We start from the raw sequence: 24,756 nt of genomic DNA, 5'->3' as shown, positions 1-24,756 counted from the left end.
TTGTAAGATTTGAGCAAATTCTTCTCCATTGTGATTTTTATTACATTCTCAGAAGTGATAATTTTGCAATCAAGGTAATCTCCATTAAAGCTATCAAGTAGGAGCATCAAACCCTTTCATTGTTTATTCTAGTGTGGCAATCAAAAGAAAGAAAACTCAAGGTTGGGTGGAGGTTGATAGGAGAGAACTGAGGGCCCAAAGGGCTGGAGGATTGCCTCGCAATCAGAAATGTTAACAGTGTTGCCTTAGCACCAATAATAGCCTTCTGGTTTCCCTTCAAAGCCACACTGGTGGGGAAAGAGTAGAAAACTCTAGATTCTAATCAAGGCCAATGTAGACCCAGTGGACCATTAGCATCTTTGAATACCTTGTCCTCCCCTTCCTTCCCTTTCTATAAATAAATGGTAAGCTTTGCAAGCAATCCTATGTATTTAGCAAATAACACATTCTTAGAAAATAAAAATGATAAGGGGCTGCAGCTCAGGGCTTATTTGGAATGCATTCACCTCAGAAAACAAACAAACAAACAAAAAGTTAAGCATCCTATGAAGGTTAAAGGGATTATGGGGAGCAATCATCAGCTTGTCTTGTGCTAAACTGATGTTTTATGATATTCATGGTATGCATTTTATGTATTAATAATTCAAAAATAATTTGGGATCCTAAGGAATGAAAACAAATAACTAACTGTAGAGCCATTCTGCCTCACTTCTAGTGTTATGTTTACAATGGATCTCATTTCCCGATCAAATAATTGGATGTACTATTTTTACTTCTGGGGATTCTGTTACAAAGATTGTGAAGACAATAGTGGTTTGCCTCATTTCCATATAAGTCCCATGGGAGATCAGTCAGTTTTTATTAATGCATCCAACAATGTTGGTAAGGGAGGGAGGGAAAGAGAGAAAGACCTCCCATACCAGTAGACAGAGAAATATATTTTGCCGCTGAATTGTGCTGCCACTAATTCAGTCTTAGAAAACATGCAAGAATTTGCACCTAACACTCCATTTTTAAGCTACAGTATATAAGCAATGAAAATAACATTTTAATAAAGTCAGAAAAGTGTCCCAACAACCAAACCCAACATATTGACAGCATGTGACTCATTTAATCTTCAAAGCTTTACCCTGAAAGCAAGAAGACTTCCTTTTCCCCCCTAGAAGTCTGAATTGGCAAACCCTCTCTTTGCCCTATCACACATGACACGCCTGATATGAAAGATACCAGAATCTAAATGAGGTTGGATAAGTACTTAATATTTGGGAGGATGAAGGGTTCACTGAACAAAAATTAAAAAGCTGGTGGCACCATAGGTTGGCAGATTATGGTTTCCAAAGTGTACCAAGGGATGTGATCTAAATTTTGATTCTTTTCAATAATGTTTGAGAGCCCTAGGGCAGTAGCCCCCAATCTTTTGAACACCAGGGACTGGTTCCGTGGAGAGAGGTTTTTCCCCGGATCGGAGGGAGCGTGGTTTTGCGTGCTGCCTGCATCCCGTGGATAGGGCTTTGCTTGTTTGCATGGCCCAATTTCTGGCATGCCACAGAGCAGTGCCAGTCCACGAACTGGGCGTTGGGGACTCCTGTCCTAGGGATAAATGGGTGCCTTAATAATTACAAAAGCAACAATTTATGCTTTAAATCCTACCCACTTTTGAATGTGGTTTTTGACATGCTTTGCAAAGCGGAAGTGGTCTTCAAACTGTCAAATAGCGCACTTCTAATTTACTGAGGAAAAAGTATGCCATTTAGATGCACTTTGAGACCTTTGTTTCTCATAGAAATCTGTCTCTGAGCCCATTATCTAGGATATATTTCTGAAAGATTATAAACATACTACATAGGTTGGCAAGACAGCATACCACCATGGTGGTCTGGGCTTACTGTGATATCAGCATCATCCATAAAATACATATCACTTTCTTAATACATATGTAGGCTCTACATCTATTCATTAATGTAACTATATTTTACTAGTTAGTATAAGAGGAAAATAAAGAGAAAAGATTGCTACAATAGGAACACTTATTACATTATGCAAACTATGGATTTGCTCAAGCAATAAGTTCCCTTATTTGCATAATGGGAGTCATCTGTCTCTGGGAAAGTGCCCATGTCTGCCCCTGGCTCCAGATTAGGCAATGCTTTCAGACAATATTTTGGACAACTGTTCACAATGAAGAAAAGTTAAACCCTGTTTAGATTATTTCTGCAACATAACTCTAAATTGTATTGTTAATGTCTTACTTGACTAATATCTGCTACTTGATTAGTACTTACAAATATTTTCTTTCCGGCGTTAATATATATATAAAGTCAGGCTTTTAGGATAACAACTATTGGAGTCTTTCTACCCATTTTTTTATGCCTGAAACAGCTAAACTCAGAATCTATAAGAGTCTTAAACATCACCCAGCAAATGCATTTGGATGTTGTTGCCAACTCTCAGTGGTCGGTTTCAAATCAGAAACCTTTTACAATCAAATCAAATCAAACCTTTATTATGGTTATAGATCAACCCAAACCTTTTATATTGGGAGATGATTTATTCAGCTTATTTGCTCAGGTCCCTGTAGGCTCATTCACCCTCAATTGTATTAGATGGAGGCACAGTTGGACTCCATTCACTGAAAAATGATGTCCTTATGGTCCAAATTAATCTGAGATGCTTTCACATGTATTTTTCCATTTCCTTTTTACACTAGTATATGTGCAATCATAATTTTACCGCCATTTAACAAAATCTACATTTTGTATGAGGGAGAAACAATCCATTTTCTACTTGCTGATTGAAACCTATCACCAACAATAGAGTTGCTAATTTTCTATCTGTTGCAATTTACATAAGATAACATAAGATATTCTAATCTTGGAGCAATGATATGAAATGTCTTTACTATGGTAACTCTATTTTATTCCTATTTTTATTTTACCTTTTGTTTTATTGTATTTTATTTAACTTTTTCTACTCTGGTTTTAAATCTAAAGTTTTTACAACACTGTTATACTGATTTTAGCTGCATTCTGTCATATGTTTTTGAGTTTTTCTTTTTCTTTTGCAGGTCATTGGATGTAGCTAAATAAGTTTCATTTGACACGGTTTGTACAATATTCTTTCAATTTCCTCTCTATTTGAATTCATAGATGTGAAAAATATATCTTGCAGGAATTTCTCACAGACCAATACAATGAAGTTGATGCAAAGTGACACAAATTATAATCAATAAATATGACTAAGAAAACTTATCCTTAGGGATGTGTGAAATAATTTTTATATCTCAGGCTTAATTTGGTAATTAAGATGATTGTTGTTGCTGTATTCCACAGATGTATTTATTTTATCAAGAAAGTTAAGCTATTTATAAAGAAAAAGGGCATTTAAAAGGAAACTTCTGTCACTATATTCTGTGGTATGAGAATTGTTCTACATGATAATGATATAACATTTAAAATAAAGTCACCCCTCTGAAGGAGGTTGTTTTACTACAGTTAAACTCTGATATTATGGAAATAATGTAGAAATATTTCAATAATTATAACTATAATTTGAATGAATATGGAGCGTAATAGTTTCATACTAAACACAGCAGTGGGTCAGCATGGTCTATAAAAAAGAATTGTTCCTATGACAACAATATGGAAGTTGAATTAAGGTCTTAACCAATGTTGCAAATGATGCTTTTTTATTTTAGCTTCCTGCTTGTAATTAGTATATATATACGAAAATGCGTGTAATAGGAAGTTGTGAAAACCTTATATTTTCCGCCCACTTTCAAAAATCTGAACTACCTGATTTTTTAAAAAGAAAAATATGAGTTCCCAATCAAGCTTTTGCGTCAATTGAAAGTGAAATTGTCTTCTTTGTCCTATGTTTGTGCTTGCTTGAAGTAGATGGAGCTTTAATATTACCGCTGGGCTTGTAATAAAAATGGAAATGTGTCACATTTTGATGAGCTCTGTCACACTTGGAGCTTTTTCTCATTTTCATGTGATAACTACATCACTAACATGTCCCAGGAACCTCTGTTACTGTTTTCATGGCTTGTCCTTCATCTGATCCATTGTCCATGTCTAAAGCAGCCTGAAGTCATTCTGATCTCTACCAGTGTTGATGTACTGTTCCCCCCCCCCCACATTACTGCACAGGGTTTGCAATGTATACACTCTTAGTTTTATTCACCGGAGTTACATGACCATTTCACATAAGTGATTATGGTGGCTAACACAATAAAAACATTATTTTTGCTCAGTGATGCTGTCTGAGGATGTCTGTTGTCTCCTCTGATTCCTGGTTCCTTTCTTCTAGGCCCGTTCTGCTTTGGGCAGTAGGAGAGCCTTGTTATTTCAAATAGGATTCTCTCCTTATACCTCTCAAATCTCAACTGATCCCCAGCTTGGACCTGTTTGAGCAACAGCTGACCAGAGATAGTAAGGAGGAGGCTGCATAATAAAACAAGAAAGAGAAAGTGAGATAACATTTTTTTCACAGCTTTATTGCATTTATTTATTCATTGCACCTACCAATTGTTGTTCGGCCAATTTTGAACATGGTTTAGAATTTTTTGGGGGGAATAGCATTAAACTCACTCCAAAAGAGCTGATAGTTGTGCTCTTTTTGAATACAATCATGCAAAATGCTTGCACAAAACCAGCCTTGGTTCTCCTCATTAGTTCCATCCTATATAAGGTGATTGGTGAATAATTTCCTGTCAGCACAAAGAATGGTGAATAGCATATGCACTTGGCTTTGAGAAAGAGGTATTGGCATCTTTCTGTCTAATTTAGTTTTTTGTTTCACTGAACTAGTCATTATTGTTAATATCCTTCCCTGTTCAAGTTTCTGTAAACATTTGCAGGAAAAGTACAAGGGAAAATTTTGAAACTAGTCTTTCCATTATTTCACTTTAAGATAAGGTGATCTCCCCTTTTCTTCTTTGCAAACTTTAACAAGAGCTCAAATCTATACAATTTCTCTTCATTGCTTTTAATTTCTATTCAGCCTTCATGGTCAGACCAAATTAAATGGGAGATGAAGGGCTTGATTCATTGTCATTATTTGGTATTATTAGTATTGTTGTTATTGTTGTTACTACTACTACTGCTGCTGCTACTGCTGCTGCTGCTGCTGCTACTATTGTTGCTGCTGCTGCTGCTGCTGCTACTACTACTACTACCAAGCATGCAATTTAGTAAAACAGAAGAGGCAACTAACTGAACCAAAAATGGTTTATAATTCTCCTCTATGACAGTTGTGTGTGAATGGAAAATGTCCCACTGGTACAATTTCTGAATATAGAAACAATTTCCAAAACCTCCAAATTTTTCTGTTTCATTTCTCTTCTCTTGGAAACTGTAATGCTAAACTAAAAAAGAATTTGTTTAGGTACCTGGTAAATAGATATTGACAAGGACTTCAGCATTGAAATGATATGTGTTTACGGTCTCATTCTAAAACCACTGCTGATTATTACTGTTGTATATATATAAGAGCAAGGTGGTTTTTGTAAGCTAAATATTGTGAGATTAAATAATTTTAATTTGTTCAACTGCTTTGGTAATTCTAGAATTATAGCTCTATACTAATCTTCCCATGGTTCTGAGACAAATTTTAGCCAATTTATTTCATCATTTTGGTATTTTAATTGCTCAGTTCCAGTAACTTACAGTCTTTTTCAGTTCCTTTTGAGCTACTCTGCTGTTATTTGGTATTGAATAACTACATCTTTAAGTAAAACTTGATTTTCTTTATCACTTATGATAGCTGGCATGTTGTTAATTATCATTTTGTTTGAATTCAGGAATCCCCTAAGTTTTTTTACATAATCATTATGTAGCATTTTTTTTCAGCATTATGTTCATACCAATACTTGGAGCATCAAATCCATGTATTTTATGTAAAACTCAATGTTTGCAGTAGTGGTGAATATCTGTTTCTGTATAAAACTCAATGTATCATTTTTGCCCCCCACTCATGTCTTTTCATAAAATCTATTAGAGATATTTTATTATGGCCACTTATTACTTTGCATTCTTGTCTTTGCAAAATCTGCATTTGCTATTGAATTTTCATTATGGCATTTATTGCTAGTGCTTTTTTACTTGTGCTGCAAATATTAATTCTTTCATTTCGTTCTTGATGGATCCAGTCTGAAGCTATTGCCAAATTTAGCTACTTTTTATTTTGTCTTTGGTTTTTTTAGACTGACTAAAGAGAAGTTTCCTTCCAATTTTTCATTCACTGTTATAACATTTCGTTTTCTATGTCACCTTTGATTCAGTCACATTCAAAATATTTTTCTGGCAGATATTTACTAGCATCCTCTCTTTGTTTACTTTTATGTAATCATTTAAACCACATATTTCATCTTCCACTGACTGCTTTACTTGCAACAAATCACAAATACCTGCTTTCTTCAGTAGATACAAATGATTCAGTTCACATTTCAGTGTAGTACATTGTCTGTTGTCAAATCTTGCAATCTAAAATAACTAGTTCAGCTGTGCCTAGCCAATAATGATTGCTGTGAAGTGTGTAATAGGGATAGCTCAAATAGTAATGGGTTTGCTTGTATTATTGCCATTCCATTTCAAATTTAAAAGTTTTCTAATTTGTTTTATAAGTTCAAAGCTTTTCTTTTTCACCTGGGCATGTCTAAATCTAATGGTTTTTTTTATTAAAAATTATTATCAATGGAATCACAGTCATATTGAAATGGAGGAGACAAAAAAAAATCCTCAAAAAATTTCTCTTCTTTTGTTCACTTCTCTAAGTCCTTCTGTGTTTGCCTCATCACATCTCCTTACATACCTCAACTTATTCCTATTTTTATTTGTATTAATATATGAAATCCAACTTTTGTGCCAATCCTTAATTTCCCCCCTCTCCATATATAAAGATATATTTTTTACAATTCAGTCTATACTGAAAATAATTCCAAGAGTTCCATTAAGATGATTGACAATGAACTTTGGTTCACAAAGGTATTTATTTCTATTAGTAATAAGGCCTGTACACTAATATATACAAAGTTTGGCTCCTGAAATAAAAAGCATCTTTCATTGTTATTTTTTTTTGTTTCTGCCAGTTTCAAATTGCTTTCCAGAACTCATCTGGTTAAAAAATGGAACAATAAATTTTATAATTTTTCTTATTCTGCCATTCCAAGGATCTGTCTAAGTAGAAATGAGACAATGAACTTGGTCTCTATTCTATCTGGCCAAGACTGGGCTTTGTTGTCTTTGAGCTGCATCTGAAAATCAATACCTAACTGTTTTATTTGGCCTTTAGATGCTTTAATGAGAAACAAATATCTGTCTACAGAGTTTAACAGTCTGGCTACTGGGGAAATGAAAGCCTAATAGTTATAGGTAGTATTATGTCTTCTATACAGGGCGTCTGTTCCCTGTAGCTGCGCAATAAAATCCCATGCAGTCTGACATTCTCTCAATAATGTTAACTCACATGTATCTTTTTCAATATGCTTTTAAATTTGTACCTGTGGATGTAGAATGGTTTGGCTATATATAATATTTAATACACTGAGGTTGGCTTGGATGGAAAGCACAGTCTTTTGCACAAATTATCCCTGTTGTAAATATTCTTATCTACAGATATAAGTGTATTGCCAATGATCTGTTTGAACATTTGTGTTTTATTTTACCCATAACTGTTACACCAGATTAGTAGTAATTAATTAAGATGAACCTACGAGCAGCAACATGTTTAAAATATTAGGCCATAGGAAAAAAAATCAGTATATAACTTAAGCAGCAGATGAAAGAAGCCATTGCAAATTAAAAGAGACTTAACAGCCAACTGCCAGACCCAAACAGGCATCCAAAATCAAGCCCAATAGGCTCAAAATATATTCAAAAATCTAACATACAACCCTTGCCTGACTTCTAAATTTACAAAGTAGTATGATAAAGAAGGGAGTGTAGATTGAACATGAACATCATGAAAGAGGGCAAGGATTGAGAATGACATCACACATATTGTTGTTGTTAATTGCAAAGTCGTGTTCGACACATCATGACCCCATGGACAACGTTCCTCCAGGTCTTCCTGTCCTTTACCATCTTCTGGAGTCCATTTAAGCTCACGCCTACTGCTTCAGTGACTTCATCCAGTCACCTCATTCTCTGTCATCCCCTTCTTCTATTGCCCTCAATCTTTCCCAGCATAAGGCCCTTCTCCAGTGAGTTCTTCCTTCTTATTAGGTGACCAAAGTATTTGAGTTTCAATTTCAGGATCTGGCCTTCTAAAGAGCAGTCGGGGTTGATCTCTTCTAGGACTGACCGGTTTGAACACCTTGCAGTCCAAGGGACTCGCAGGAGTCTTCTCCAGCACCATAGTTCAAAGGCCTCAATTCTTTGTCGCTGAGCCAAATTGGTCCAACTTTCACATCCATACATTGCAACTGGGAAAACCATGGCCTTGACTATACACACTTTTGTTGGCAGGGTGATGTCTCTGCTTTTTAGTATGCTTCTAGATTTGCCATAGCTTTCCTCGCCAGAAGCAAGCGTCTTTTAATTTTTTGGCTGCAGTCCCCATCTGTGGCGATCTTGGAGCCCAGGAAGATAATATCTGTCACTGCCTCCATTTCTTCCCCATCTATTTGCCAGGAATTGAGAGGGCCGGATGCCATGATTTTGGTTTTCTTAATGTTGCGTTTCAAGCCAACTTTTGCACTCTCCTTCTTCACCCTCATCAAGAGGCTCTTTAGTTCCTCTTCACTTTCTGCCATTAGAGTCTGCATATCTTAGGTTGTTGATATTTCTCCCAGCAATCATTTGATTATAACATTGCTCACAAATTATTGTTTTGCATTACCCTGGTTTATTAGTTTTTTCAAACAGAAAAGAACAGAATAGAACAGAATAACAGTATCTCTCCCCCACCTTATTTTTCATCTCTTCCAACAATAAATAAACTGTATGACTATTATATATATATATATATATATATATATATATATATATATATATATATATATATATATATACACACACACACGTGTGTGTGTGTGTGTGTGTGTGTGTGTGTGTGTTGGGGAGTTTTCCCAACGAAAGCTTGGCAACCTTTTAATATAGTAAAATACTTTAATTAAAGTATTTTAACTTTAAACTCTCCTGGTGAACGCGCTTTATTCATTCCATTTATATATATATATATATATATATATATATATATATATATATATATATATATGAATACTGATTATACAGTAAAAAAAATCTCAGTTTTCCTGTGGTGAAAAAAAATATTACTGGAATTAAAATGAAAATTAAAACACACACTTTAGCATAGTATTAATTGCAAGTTGACACTTCTTTGTATGTACTTGCATTTATTTTGGATCAACTTTAAGATCTGAAGCTGTAGAGACAGAGCTCTTATTCATTCTTCATTCATGCCTCTGTTTATGCCCTCTTTATGTTGATCTGAACTTCACTTAGAACAATTAGAGTGAGGAAGTTCTTAGACATCAAAATTGCTCCTTGGAATTGGATGACAGAGATTTGTAACTCTTAGAGGATTTAGCCCCAGTTGAAACAAAGCAAACAGTTTCAAACAGTGTGCACTGATCTATTTCCTTTGTTGAGATATAAATAAAAGCCAGCTGTTCCATGGGCCATTAGATATCTTCAATGTCTGGCTGTAAATTTGTGTTCACACACCTGCCTTGATCCCCTTTAGTTTTTTTTCCAATTGTGCATCCTATTTAATAAACAGATGCAATGCCATTTTGGTCTCAGAGAGGAAGTAATGCAACTTCACAGATGGAGCGAAACATTGTTTATTTATTTATTTATTTTCTATGGCTGCCTATCTCAGCAAGTAGGCAATGAACGGTCTTAAAATAACTTAAAAACAGTTCCCACCACGAATTCACAAATTAAAATAAACAGCAGGTGATATTGCAATCAACAGTTGTTTGTATACCAGGCAATGGAATCTTTCATACATTGAGACTCCCCCCCCCCACCTGGGCACGAACCCAGGTGTTCAGGCCTCATAAAAAGCCAGTAGGGTAGGGACCAGCTAATTCGTAGAGGAAGAGATGAAGGTGAAAATGTTGTAAGGCATTTAATATATGTAAAACTTCATCTAAATTTCATTGTAATAATGAAAGATATGGCATGGCAATAAGTAATAAAGCACAGAGGAAACCTGAACAGTAAAACGTAAGTTGAAATAATATGGAAATTCAGTAAAGAAGGAAGAAAGAAAGGGTCTAGAAAATGAAAATCAATAATTGACCTGGTAAGCCTATTATGTATCTCAGTTTCTCAAGAAAGCAATTGGGGTACAGAGCCTTAGTACAATCTTGCACTATCTAGGCTGGTAATGTTTAGATCAAGAATTACACTCAACTTGATTATTATGAGCCATGGTGATGCAGTGGTTAGAATGCAGTACTGCAAGCTACTTCTGCTGACTGCTGGCTGCCAGCAGTTCAGCAGTTTGATTCTCACCGGCTCAAGGTCGACTCAGCCTCCTATTCTTCCCAAGTCGGTACACTGAAGACCCAGATTGTTGCGGGAAATATGCTGGCTCTGTAAACCACTCAGAGAGTGCTGTACAGCACTGTGAAACAGTATATAAGTCTAATTGCTATTGCTATTATTCCATATTTGGGGGAGTTAATTTTGAACCTTAGTGAATCTTCATTATAGTACAAGTGAGTAGTGTATCTCAATTTGGCATCCTTTAAGTATTTTGAACTACTTACAGTTTTCTATAAAGGTTAAGTTTTATCTCTGATTTGGAGAAACTGAAATATAAAACTCTATTCTATTAATAAACTAGAATAACAGAATAACAGATTGGAAGGGACCTTGGAGGTATTCTGGTCCAACCCCTTGCTCAGGCAGGAAACCCTATATTGTCCAATCTCTTCTTAAAAATTTCCAGTGTTGGAGTACCCACAACTTCTGGAGGCAAGTTGTTCCACTGAATAATTGTTCTGTCAGGAAATTTCTCCTTAGTTCTAGGCTGGTTCTCTCCTTGATTAGTTTCCATCAATTCCTTTTTGTCCTGCCTTAAGGTGCTTTGGGGAATAGCTTGAGTCCCTCTTCTTTGTGGCAACCCCTGGGATACTGGAACACTGCTACCATGTCACACCATAATGTATTCGTTTCATATTCCATATAACATAAGGGAAGAAGAACTATGTAAACCATCTTCAATTTCTTAAAGGAAGCATGGAATATCAATAACAGAAATAATTCTCTTAAATATTGAGATACATATTTGTGAAATTTCCACTCCTGAACATTTTAACTATTTTTATTTGATTTCTAAACTAAATCTGCTTCAGCTTTCTAAACTATATCAGCTTATCTAATTATTAATTATCCTATGGTGGAAACAACTATTATAGCACCATTTTACTACTTACAAATCAACCAAGATATGAATTTTATGGGTAATAATAATATATACATCTATAGCTACAAGCTACAAAGTCTGAAAGAAACTCTATAAACTCTATAAATATCAAACAGTAGACCTATGGCCAATCTTCTATAATGGACTACCTTTGCATACATATTTATTCTCTAGCATAATGCTTAGTGCACAGATTCATCTACTCAGGTTATCAGAGAAAGCTACTGTACTTTAAATATTCTGTTCCATATAAATGTATAATTGTAATAACAGAAATCCATAATTTATTTTATGTAAATTCAAAGCAGCTTGCTTAGTTCTTTGAAGATTATTAACTTTCTGAGTGGTTCATTTTCTTACTTACAATAATGACTACCATGATTTATCCATGGCTGTTATACCAGAGATAATAACTGTTGATATCCTTGAAAAATACTAATATTCTTAATATAAAAAGTTTCTTTCTGAAAAAGAAAGAAACTTGTAAAATATAACCTATTCAGTTGTGCCTTCTTTTTCCTGAAAAATAGGATTACTATAATCACACAAGTACAATAACAACAAATTCATTTTAATTAATGTTGCCAATATGTGACAAATAAATCATTAAAGCATGAAGGATATTAAAACTGCTTATGTGCTGCATGCTGTTAGTATTTCATGCTCCAAATTTATTCCATATATTTTAAACTGAAATATGCAGAGACTGTGTCATGCTTGAAAAAATGTAATGCCTTCATAAATACCAAATGGCCCAGTGCATCAAATTATTTGAAATATATGTTGAAAATACATGAAAATAGATGTATGGTTTATCAGCAGGAAATATTTTGTTTTTATACAAGGAAGTGATCAGTATCATATTATTTCATCATGTGTAATGCATTCTACTAATCTTATATTCCCTTCAAAATAGTTTCAAGCAACATTTGACAAATGTAGTTGAAACAAAGCTAGATTTATAAAATTATTCCTGCAAACTAGGAATTAAGCTTTTATTCACAGATGTAGTGAACACCTATAGAGATAATACTACAAGCATTTATCTAGTGTCCTCCAAGACATTTCAGCAGACTGCTCTAACTTCAAATTTGCTTCTCCTCCTTCCCCATGGGAGCCCCCTTGATCTCACTCTCTATCGCTCTCTCTCGCTCTCTTTTTGAAAAAGAGACCAGATATGTTTTTGTTTCAGAGTAATAATAAATCAAAGTTCCAGATTTTCACTATATCTGTGACAATAGGCTAAGCTGTCCCAAGTAACTCCGTGTAGGATCAAGTCCTATCAATTTGTACTGTACACAAGCCAACTGCCTCGGTGTGCAGAATAGAAGCAAGAGTTGAAAACTGATTAAAAAAAAAATTGGAAAGGATTGTGTGAGGTGAACTTAACCATTTCTATAAGACAGTATAATAATTTCAGATAAAGGAAACTATTGACAACAACTAATTAGAGCTATTATCTATCAAATTATATTGATAGATATGAATTAGAAAATATATTCATTGGTCCTGCTGAAAGAAAAAACATATTAATGCCCCACTGTATTAAATATCTGCTGTAAATTAACAGATATTTTTCCAGAAGTGGTCACCTAAATTGCATGCATAAATCTTTTTGGCATAATGAAATCAGACCTGTTATTTGTGGTTGCTTAAGTGCCCATCTGTGTAAATAAATTTGTAGAATTTCTTTGAGTTATTGGAGGAGGAAAATAATTCTGCAGATGAGTCCCACTATCAATGAGCAAAGGAACATAATCATCACCTGGTGGCCCAGGCATATGAACTATTGCTTGTGTCAATTCCTAGCACTATGAGGATATGCAGTTAAATTCTCTGTTACTTGGCCATATGCCCTGAGAGCATTGCTACAATTATCTCTGCAAACTGTGTAAAAACACAGCTAAGAAAGCTTTTGCTCTCTTTAGGTTTTATGCTGAGGATTGATTAAGATTATTCTTTTCTACTTACAGTGATTTAACACTCTCAGAGAAGCATGCATGCAACTCTTTCTCTACTACATTCCTGTGATTTCCAATTATCTTGTGAAATTGTATTTTATTTTAAAATAGACTTAAAATATGGGCCACCACTACCACAAGGAATTACATTTATAATATTACAAAAAAGATTATGAAAGAAATAAAGAAGCTCATGATTTTCATTCTTTAATATGCATATGCTTATGGATTAAGTAAGATAATACCTAATGAAAAATTGAGTATTTATATTTATATCTCATACAGAGAATTCTCCTTTATAGAATTGAGAAAGGTAAGAAAAAGTGAGCAAAAAATCTCTTAGCAACACAAATAAAGAGCTTTCTCTGGTACAGTAAATTTTTACAACCAATGTCCACTAGGAAAAATAAATAAAAAAGAGTTCCTTCTGAACTTTATTTATGACTGAAATTCTTTTCTAGGATCTTCTGGTATGAAAGAATTCAGGGTATAAAAATGGACATCTGAATGAGGACTCTAAAGCTAGGTTGAATGCCTGTCATCAAATCTCAAATGGAATAACTTTGGAAAACCATGAAATTCTCAGATTGCTGAGAAACTGAGACAACTTTTTGCTTTTGATTACAAAGACACACAAAATACTAGGTTGGATTTGGTAGGGTAGTTTTTAAATACACAAAATAATAATGTCTCAGAAACAGAGAATTCATCAATGCCAGTAGAAAGCTAGTAAATCAATGGCATTTCTCACTCCATAAGATGAAAGTGTGGAACTTTTAGCCCCCCCAAAGCCTATTGACTTTCCACATCCTGATCTTTCCCCTGCACTTGTGCAGTTACTTGGTAGCCATTGCTACACTACCTGTCTTCTGAGGTATCTCACCTGCCCTTCTAACTTATCCCTATTTGTGAGAAAGTTGGAATTCTTACAATTTTCTGATGGATAAATCTTCTGGTTCTGTGCAAGTCTAGATTTCAACATGTGTCAGCTTTCTTGTGGGAACTACATTGGTTTGTCGATTTCTTCTGGGCATAATTCAAGGTGTTGGTTGTTACCTTTAATGGCCTGGGATAAGGCTATTTGAAGGGCTGTCTTTTCCCAGTCATATCAATCTGACCCACCAGAGCTGGGAAGCAGAGGATGTTATAGGTTCCCTTTATTAAGGACATTCATCTGGTGGGACCAAGAAGAAAGCCTTCTTCATAATGACTCCATCGCTGTTGAATAACATCCCTGTGGAAATAAGATTGGCCTCCTCTTGTTTCTGCCAATGAGCCTGGGGACATTAACTGTCTGATTGTTGTCACTAAGACAGTGGAGGTTTATTGCATTTTGTACAGAGCTTTTATTTTTGTAAGCTGCCCAGAGTCACCATGAGTAAGTGGGGCAGAAATATACATTTTCTTATTAAATTAATAAAATAAAATGGAGGGGAAAATTACTTATTTGTTTCATAAAATTTGATATGGCCAACCACACCAGTAGACTCCAGGCAACTTTCAAAATCCAAAACATAGTCAAAATCAGCTAAAATATAAACCAGTGAGATTGCCCTGATTAAAGCAGCCACAACAAATCTTAACATTTTGATAAGGCAAGCCCTTGCTGTTATAGTAGGAAGTCATGTATGGGAGTAAGGAAGATGACCTTGACAGAGACAGGTGAGATCCTTTTCTAAACCAATGAGAGCAAAATTATGGCTAAAGTCCAAAACAAGCAAAAGAAATGTGCGATTCACTCAGGAAGATACCTCCCTAATTCATATGAATGTAAGGGTGGGGAAATAAAACACAGGTTTATATGGCCAATCTTAATAAAAGTAGTTTTAGCCTTCATGTAGAGTTGCTTTCTTGGTCTAGTCTACATAGTGGGCTAACAGCATGTGACTAACAGTTTTTGTTCTTTTCCTCTTAAAGATAAATCAAACTCACAAGAGATAAATAAATCAAACATTTTTTTAAAGTTAACATAAAAAATTTAGTTTACAACGATAAGTGCAGTGCTCTTAGCAAATTACAAGATGATGCTGGTCCTTCATAATTAATAAATTTGAGAGAAACATGGCTTTCAAGTTATTCATTGGTTTCCCCAAAAAGGAGAAAAATAAATATTGAAGTCAGACTGACATCACATAAATTGTTTGACTTGTGCAGGGAGATAGGAGTAAGAAAAAAAGTATTAAGAATCAAAACTTGATACAGTGATTAACTAGATAGTTATATCTTAGAGCTGACCTGCATCCTAATACACACCCGTTTGTTTCTGGATCTTCTTTAGGTTCTTGGGATCAGAGCAGTAGTTTATCAGAGTTGTTGGGGACATGCTACATCCCAGCTCAGGCACAGCAACTTCTTGCTCCATGTCTCCAGAGTTGTCCCTTCATCTTTAAGAGAACAAAGCTTATTTTTCTTCCAGCAGAAGGAGAGTGGACGAGTACCACTCTGTACAGTACCTCTGTGCCAAAACCTGAGTCTTAGCTATATGAGTATTAGGAGTCAGACACAGTTTGTTGATCTGGGAATATTAGTTAGCTATGAGCTACCGTACAACAATGATTCTGAACTGCTTAGATTAAAGTAGGAATTACAAAAAAAACCTAAGCGATAACAATTCAAGAGACCTTTCACCAATATGTGTAAATGGAAATGTTACTTTGTCTTTGTCAACAAAGTATTCCTTTGTGCATTTTATCCAATCTTTTCTTCCCACACAAAATGGAATCTTTTCAGCATAAGTGTTCATGAGATGGAGGAAAGACACGACATGTAAGAACAAGATTGTTTCCTGGTAGCAAAAACCTGCATACCTACATCTTACTGAAATATATTCTGTAAAAGAATTCTCCACCTGATCTGTAGCATTAGACTAATGTTCCTTACCAATATTTTCATAGGCCTCTTTGTGACAGAGGATGAGAGAGACTTTGGAGAAAACTAGTCAGATTTATCTGAGTTATTCTGTCCGTACTACAATGTTCTAAGTATTTTCTTTCTTTTTCTTTGTTTTAAAAATAAAATGTGTAGCATTTACAATGTTTCTTTTAGCAGTATTTACTATTACTTTTAAGGTATGTTTTATTAACATTTCATGAAAGTTAATACTTCTATTTTTATCATAACTGTGATTTATTTTAATATATTTAATAAAACCGCAAAGAAAGAAAAATAAATATAATGAGGTTTTAACTGAATGCTGAAGTCCTTAAGTTATAGTTTAGTTAGATCGATCTAGGATTTGGATGAAGTGCAGTGGAGTGATTTCACATTGGGGTGGTTTTTTGTTTTTTGGTTTTTTTTAAAAAAATTTCATCCTGTGTTTTCTGAATAGATCAGTACGACTTACCTACAGTTGAATAACTTGAAAGCATACAGCAGAATCTTTTGGTTATTTGCCAGTCTACAGTATAATTATTTTTTTCTCTTCCAAATATAATTCTTTAATTTTTATATTAGTTACCATGGAAACAGGAATTTTGTATTAAAGAATGAAGCAACGATGTACATGGTACAATAATATTTGAAAAATATTTGATCTCTTGGAATTGAAACAGATGAGGTATAAAATTATGTTTTCTTTCTTTTTAAATTCTAAAACAACGTAAAGGCTTTTTTAAAAATGTAACTATGTACTGTAAAACAAAACCCATGTTTTATACTTATGGTAAGTTATATTTTGTCCCATAACGATCTAAGTGTCAGGGCTCCTCTACTAATTAGACACGGTACTTTTGCCCAATAAATAAATCAGACTAGGCTGGGAAATTTTTTATGCTGATATAGGCAGGACTTTGTTAAAATCTGTTGTTCTTATCATTCCAATGTTGGGTGTGACAAAAGGCAAAATGAGCTGAGCCAGAGATAGAAAGGAGTTATAGATGTGCTTTTATTCAAGGCAGATGTTATCTGTATTGTACATATAAACCAATACAACCATTAGTGAAAGATGTGAATCTAAGAGAAGAGACGTCACAGAAGAATCTGAAGATTTGGAATAAGAATCCTGGACGTCTAATATTGATATCTGGACTGAAAGTTCCTTATACCTATAATAGATAGATTGACAGATATTTATACTGTGGGATTTTGCTCTCGCTTTTCCTAAGTAACCATCTTCATCCTCCAAATACAGGCAGTCCTTGACTTTCAACAGTTTGCATAGTGACCATTTGAGGTTACAGCTGCACTGAAAAAGTGACTTATGACCATTTTTACACGTATAACCATTGCAACATTCCCATGGTCATGTGATTTACATTCAGATGCTTAGTAACTGGTTCATATTTATGACAGATGCAGTATGCTGGTGTCATGTGATCACCTTTTGCTACCTTCTGACAAGCAAAGTCAATGGGGAAACCAGATTCACTTAACAACCGTGTTACTAAATTAACAACTGCAGCAATTCACTTAACAAATGTGGCAAGAAAAGTTGTAAAATGGGGCAAAATCGACTTAACAAATTTATCACTTAGCATCATAAATTTGGGCTAAGTTGAGGACTACCTGTATTTGCCTTTTGCCTTTTCCCATAAAATACAGACTGAAAATAGGCTTGGTATGGTTGCCTTAGAATATATCTGTTCCAACCTGGCATCCTCTTGATGAGTTGGGGTTGTAGATCCAAGAATTCCTAGCTATTGACCGAAGTGGCACAGAATTCTATTAGAGTGTAGACTCATTCTTCCCAAGGTGGGAGATTGGGAAACAGCAGGTTAGAATTTCATTGCAGCTTCACTAGGTAATTCCAGAGCTCATGATTTGCATTGTCTTGCAGGCCTGCTAATTCATCTTGTCATAATGCTAAGGAAAGTGCTTCGTCTGAATCTTCCATATAAACAATATTTATTCATCATTGACTTGGTTATTTGTCAACAACATTAATCTTCAGGAATAAATTATAGATATTTATCTCCCTATGTTATTTAAACTCCCATCTTTCTCTTTCAAAGTCTGAACTTTAAAGTGCTGTGCTTTGCAGGGATTTTGTTATTTATTTTGAAGAGACACTTCAAATTCTCAACCCTCATTTCTACATAAGCTCTTTCTGTCATCAAATTATCTGAAGCTCTGAAGTATAGGAGAAATGAGTACAATCAGTCACTGTAATTAAATGTTTCATATTTTATAAGAAAATGCAGAGTGGGGAGTTTCTGCTTTCTAGCACACAATATCTGTACTGGTACAGCTGTTATATGCCAACACATTAATCCAGGCAACAGGTTTTTCTGTTCCAAACTCTCTTTTTATAAAAAGCTATTTCTGTTTAATCTACAATGAAATGTTAGCAAAGATGAACCTCCCTGTGTTCTGCTGGATAGCTACAGTAGAATAATAGTCATATTGTGTTGAGAAAGTCCAGTTATGGTTCCCAATGTAAAGTTCGTTTCCTTCTAGTTATTTATTTTTTATGCCTTTGAGTCAGTGTTGATTCCTGGCAACTGCCTGAGCAAGCCCCTGCAGTTTTCTTGACAAGATTTCTACACTGGCTTGCCATTGTTTCCTAGGATTGAGAGAGAGGGACTGGCTCAAGGTCACCCAAATGGTTTTGTGCCTCTGATAGGACAAGAACTAGTACGAAGGAGAAATTTCCTGACAGTGAGAACAATTAACCAGTGGAATGTATTGCCTTCAGAAGTTGTGTTGTCCTGGTGGGCACATTTACAGATACAAAGTACATATGAAAAAGATGTAAAAATGTATGGATTTTACAAGGATCAAACACAGTTTGATAAGATTTTGTTAACCTCAGATGAGAAATTATTCAAAAAAATGTATAACTTTTTGTTAATTTTAGATATGGAAAGTGAACAAGTGAAAGAAACAATGACAAGATGGGCAAAATTTTTTGGCTATAATATAGGATTAGAAAAATGGCAAATGTTACGGGAGAGAAACTATAAATTAACAATGTCAACTTCATGCAAAGAAAATCTGTATAAAATGTTTTATAGATGGCACCTACAGCCAGCAAGATTAGCAAAAATGTTTAAAAATATGTCAGATAGATGTTGGAAATGTGAACATAACATAGGCACATATTATCACATTTGGTGGACATGTGGTAAGGCAAAGGCCTATTGGAGAAAGATACATATGTGGTTAGAAAAAATATTGGATGAACAAGTGGATTTTAAACCTAAACTTTTTTTACTAGGTATTATGCCTGAAAAGACTAATAAACAGAAATTATATTTAATCTTACACATTACTACAGCAGCGAGAATTATTTTTGCACAATACTGGAAGAATGAAGGACTGCCATCAGAGGAAGAAATAATCAGGAAAATATTGGAATGTGCCGAGATGGACAGATTAACTATGAGGTTGAAAGACAAAGAAGATACAGACTGTTGAATTCTCCGTTCATGTGCGAATGATGAAGACACATGGTGACAACTAATCAGTGCTTTATTCTTCATCTCCAACTTCAAGCAAAATGCAAAAGGCATGCAGGCCTTTTATAGGGCTTGAACCCCGGACAGAATGAACCAATAAGAGTTCTTCTTCCTTCATGCCTTGCACATGCGCACAAGGCTGGCGCTGCTCTGTCTGGTCCCGGGCAGCTTTTAGAATGCCCAGGACCATTTGCAACAATTCTGGGCCTGCTGAGTTTCCTCATCAGGCCCAGGACACAACACAGACTACTATCAGATTTGGAACTTATTTTATTCTTGGCTAGAGGAAAGAATGAAGGATTAGGAATTGAACGTGTATTAGCACAGCAAACTCCAGACAACTTGTTGATTCGAAAAATTAACATATGTTGATGAAAAAAAAAAAAACCCAATACAATCTTTATAAATAAATAAAAAAAAAGAAGTTGTGGGTGCTCCATTACTGGAGGTTTTAAAGAAGAGATTGGACATTTGTCCAAAATGATATAGGGTCTCTTGCTTCTGCAGGGGGTTGAACTAGGAGACCTCCAAGGTCACTTCCAACTCTGTTATTCTGTAATTTTGAGAACCCACAGCCAGGTTTCTAGCCTAGTGCCTTAAGCACTACATCAAACTGGCTCTCCTTCCATCTAATGAGGTATAGGATTTGCTTTATGCCTATGTTTCTGAAAAGGTTTGAATGTAAGTAAGAAGGGATGCTTCTTCTCTTCTCTAATTTGAAATGGCTCATCTAATGGATATTTGCCCAGAAAATTGCCAATATGGCAACAATTTCATATTAGTTTGTGCATCTGTAAGCCCAGACATGGCTGAATAGAATGATGTCTGCCTCTTAGCAAAAAAAGAAATACTGACATGTCAACTTGGGAAGGAAAGGATCATTTGTTACCATGGTGAATGTTAAATTTTTCAGAGTTGAACACATTAGAGTATATTTTTAACAGTCAATCTTCTCAATCACAGATCTCCCTCAAATTATTCTGGAGCCTTTCTGCAGAATAATAGATTAATGTTCAGAAATGCATGGAATGTAGAAGAAATGGAATGCTACAAAGAGCTTATTTTTTTTCTTCTTTCAGAGATTGCCATGACTATTCCCATGGCATCTGAATACATCTACAGATAAGCAAATAGCCTAAATTAAGAACTGGCAGCCAACATTTCAGAACCAAGAATAGGGAAATATAGAAAAATGACTTTTACTCATCTATTTCTTTTATCCTTGATGGTATATTATGTCTTTCAAACTTAAAGGGCTGCTCTCCCATTTGTCCAACCAAACCATGATTTCATTATACCTTGAAGTAAGATCGGTAGCCTATAAATTTTATAACTAACTAACTAACTAACTAACTACTAACTAACTAACTAACTAACTAACTATATATAGTTACTGGGAACCTTTCAATGCTGTGGAAGGGTCAAATTTCACTTTGGTGGGTGTAAAGTCAAAAGAGGTACTTTTAAAACAAACAAGGGCATTTGTTGAGCATGGCTTTCTTTCTCTTCCATGCTTTCCCAGAAGTAAAAAGGTCTCAGCTGAAAACAATGTTCCACCTGTGGCAATGCTAATTTGATATGCCCTATGAAACATGTATGGTATAAGACAGAAGTCTTCTTCTTAGGCTTATCCTGCTTTTTTTTATAGATAATTCAAAGCAATGAACACATCTAATACTCCTGCCTATTTTCCCCATAACAATAACCATGTCGGGGGGTGGGTGGGCTGGGAGACTAGCTCAAAGCCATCTACCTAGCTTTCATGCTAAGGGAGGCCATAAATTTCCTAGTTTCTAAGCCAGCATCTTCACTACTGCACCAAATTGGCTCTTTTACTGTGAATTAAAAGGTAAATTTGCTATACAGGATAGCATCAGTTGGTTCGTTCACCCACGTTTTTACCTTAGCCAGTACAAAACTGTTTATAGAAACATTTTTTCTTATAATATATTTGAAAACTTTTGCTGTTTGCTCAATATAATGTTATATATACCCATTTAAGTATCTGTCTTGTTGAATTTGATAAGATTTATTTTCATCCAAGACAGTGGTAAACTGAAACATTTTAAAACAAAATTAAGAAGTACAAGAAGAAACAGACAACGTTGTGTTTGCAATTTTGTGGCAGGTATTAAAAAAAAGAAAAAAAATATTTATCTTCACTTTCTACTTTCTGAGTTAGAATCTATAAAAAAATATTTGTGAATCAGAACTTTAACAAAAAGAGTTATGTTCATGTATAAATCTCTTCACTCTGATATCAGTCTTCACTGAGGTGGGAGATAATTGAATAAAGTTACAAATTTTCCATTTTTACCATTAGGAGATTGCTTCTGCCCACAAATGGCTAGCAAAGGTCCAGCAACAGGAGAAGACAGCTTCTTTATTATTTATCATTGATAAATGAGCAGATGAAAGATAACAAATTAGAAGAACTAGAATTAGACAAATTAGAGTAAATCCCATGGAAGATTGATTTTGTATATTGTAACTACAGCAAGATTACTATTTGTGCAATAGTGGAATTATACTGAAATTCCCACAACGGAAGAACAAATTATGAAAAATGTCAGAACTGGTGGAAAGGGCAAAATTTATGTTTACTCACAAAGAAAATAATAAGTACTTCTCTGAAAGACTAGAAAACTTTTATGGATTTTTTGCTAACAGGAAAAACTTGAAATTATGATTTATGGATTTAATGATTGAAAAAGATGAAGACTAAATAAGGGGCTGAAGGGATCACTGGAATAGTTAAAAAGAGATTAAGAGGAAAGGATGAGTTTGTTAATATTTTTTGAAAAGAAGGCTGGAAGTAATTTGTTTTAGTTTCTTTAGTTATTGCTTTCTTTTTTTGGCTTTTCTTTCTTTGCACTTCTTTCTTCTCTCTCTCTTATTTTAGATTTGCTTTAAAAAGGCAAAGGAGAATGACTAGAAGAAATTCCTTGGAGAGGAAAAATTAGTAATCAAAAGAAAATCTCTGAAAGGAAAGGCAAAAATTAAGGTATTGATTTCAACTTTTTGGAGCCCGGGGTCTTTCTACTAAAGGGTTTTATTGTTGAGGCTCCCCTTTAGAAAAACTGGTGTCCTCAAAAGATGGAAACAAATGGTTGAAATAGGCTGGTCATCTATAAGACAAGAAAAGTACCAATTTTTTTCTTTCTAAAGAGAAAACATGCAGGCTGGGGAATTGTGGACTTTAAGGTTAAGAAACATTAACTTACAACACCCTGAAACATTTGCAACTAGGACTATATATATAAAAAACAGAACTTTAAGTCATTTTGAACATTTTTATTTTATTTTTGTGTATGCCTCTATATTTTAAATACCCCATTTTGAATTCAAAGCAGTTTATTTCACATCTGAAAGAAACTATTTTGATTACTTTAGGGATGTTTTGAGCTTAAAATGGAGTATTTCAAACTTAAAACAGAGCACACTGCCAGCATGATTAAAACAGCCTGTTTCAAATTTTAAATGCTTCTAATTCAAAATGATTTGCTCACCACTTTTTGCAACACACAGGGAACTAGTGATCAGGCTGATACTTTAAGAGGCAAGTTTGTACAAGTATTTCCTGGAAATAAATTTTTAAAAATAATAAATCAATAACAATTTTGACTAATAAGAAACAATTTCTTATCCTAACAACATTAAAAAAGAGTAGAAGGCAGAAAAGTCAACTCTAAAGGTGGTCTGTCTACCCGGCCCTCCAGAATCTCATCACTGAAAAAAAAAATTCCCCTGGAAATAAAAAGCATTGACTCCACAAGATTGTTTTGGTCCCCTCCTTACTGTTTCTTTTAACTTGTCCTTTGATTTCCAGACTCATTGTTCTTATTTCTTTGGACAAAAAAAGTGAAATGTTATAAGAAACACATTTGCTAAAACTCCAGAGAGAGGTAAAGCAAGCTATTTAAGCAGCCATACACCTAAACTTAATGGAATGAGTTGTGGCATGACAGAAAATTAAATTAAAACAAAAATCAGGATCGGGGAGCCGCACAGTTACTGAGAGAAACTATTTGGTCCAGAAAACAAAAATAAAGCACTCATTTGTAAGTTATACTCTGACATACAAGAAGAAATTGAAGGATATTAACAAAGGAAAGATATTTTTTTAATGTTTTCAGTAAAATGTATACAATTATTACTAATGCCATCTGTCAGTTTGGAGTTATGTATCATCAATAAGCTGTTTATTTCCAACTAGACACTGTCACCACAGACTGAATTGTAAATGCTGTAAAATGCTAACCTGGTGTCTCAAATTAAATTCCAGCAAGACAGTTCAAAATGTTGATTTTCATTTATAAAGCCTTCCATGACTTGGCTCAGCTTCAGTATACCTTGGGTAAGGAGTGTATCCTCTAAATGGAATCTGCCTGGACTATTGAAATAGATAGGGAAAAATACTTAGAATCCCATTCATATGAGTAGTCAAAGTGACATGGACCTGAACGAAGTCCTGGTCTTTTATAGTACACGCTGTGGAGATACACCTGGCACCATCTTTAGTGATTTTTGCATACAATCCAAAGAGTCTTTTGTTTCTCAGATGTTGAATGTTTATTTCATTGAGGTATATTTGATTCTATGCTTGTGTTTTTATCCAGATTGCTGTTTGGAATGATGAAGTCTGGAGTTTTGAGGAGGTCTTGGTTGTTATTTATTTATGTTTCTAATTCTATCATTGTAAATCATATGGAATCTCAGGAGCTTGTCAGTATAGAAATGTATGAGGCCTGGCAAATGTCTTGTATGTTATATGAAACTAATAGATTCATTTTTGTTTGTAAAACCTTAATGTGTGAAAATAGGTTTTCCTTTAAATATTATACTTCATGCCTGTGAACAAGCTGATTTTTCATTTTTTATGTGCTTAGGAACTTAAGGGTGCTCAAAAGTGACTAGAGCACAGGCCGGCAACCTGCGGCTCCGGAGCCGCATGCGGCTCTTTGAGCCTTCCCCTGTGGCTCCCAGCCTCCTCTGCCTTT

At 34.7% G+C, this 24,756-nt stretch overlaps 1 long non-coding RNA gene across 1 annotated transcript; it reads right to left on the bottom strand.

Moving 5' to 3' along the window:
- Positions 1–4,150: 4,150 nt before the first annotated feature.
- LOC120297729 lies at positions 4,151–24,129 on the bottom strand. The gene is made up of 3 exons (XR_005553873.1): positions 24,018–24,129; positions 15,615–15,745; positions 4,151–4,442 (listed from the first exon to the last, which is right to left on the bottom strand). It is a non-coding gene; the product is annotated as an uncharacterized LOC120297729 (long non-coding RNA).
- Positions 24,130–24,756: the final 627 nt, after the last annotated feature.

The sequence above is a fragment of the Crotalus tigris genome, unplaced genomic scaffold (genome assembly GCF_016545835.1).
Source record: "Crotalus tigris isolate CLP2741 ecotype Arizona unplaced genomic scaffold, ASM1654583v1 scf7180000023687.2574627, whole genome shotgun sequence".
NCBI lineage: Eukaryota > Metazoa > Chordata > Lepidosauria > Squamata > Viperidae > Crotalus > Crotalus tigris.
This window is presented reverse-complemented; position numbering and strand designations above follow the sequence as displayed.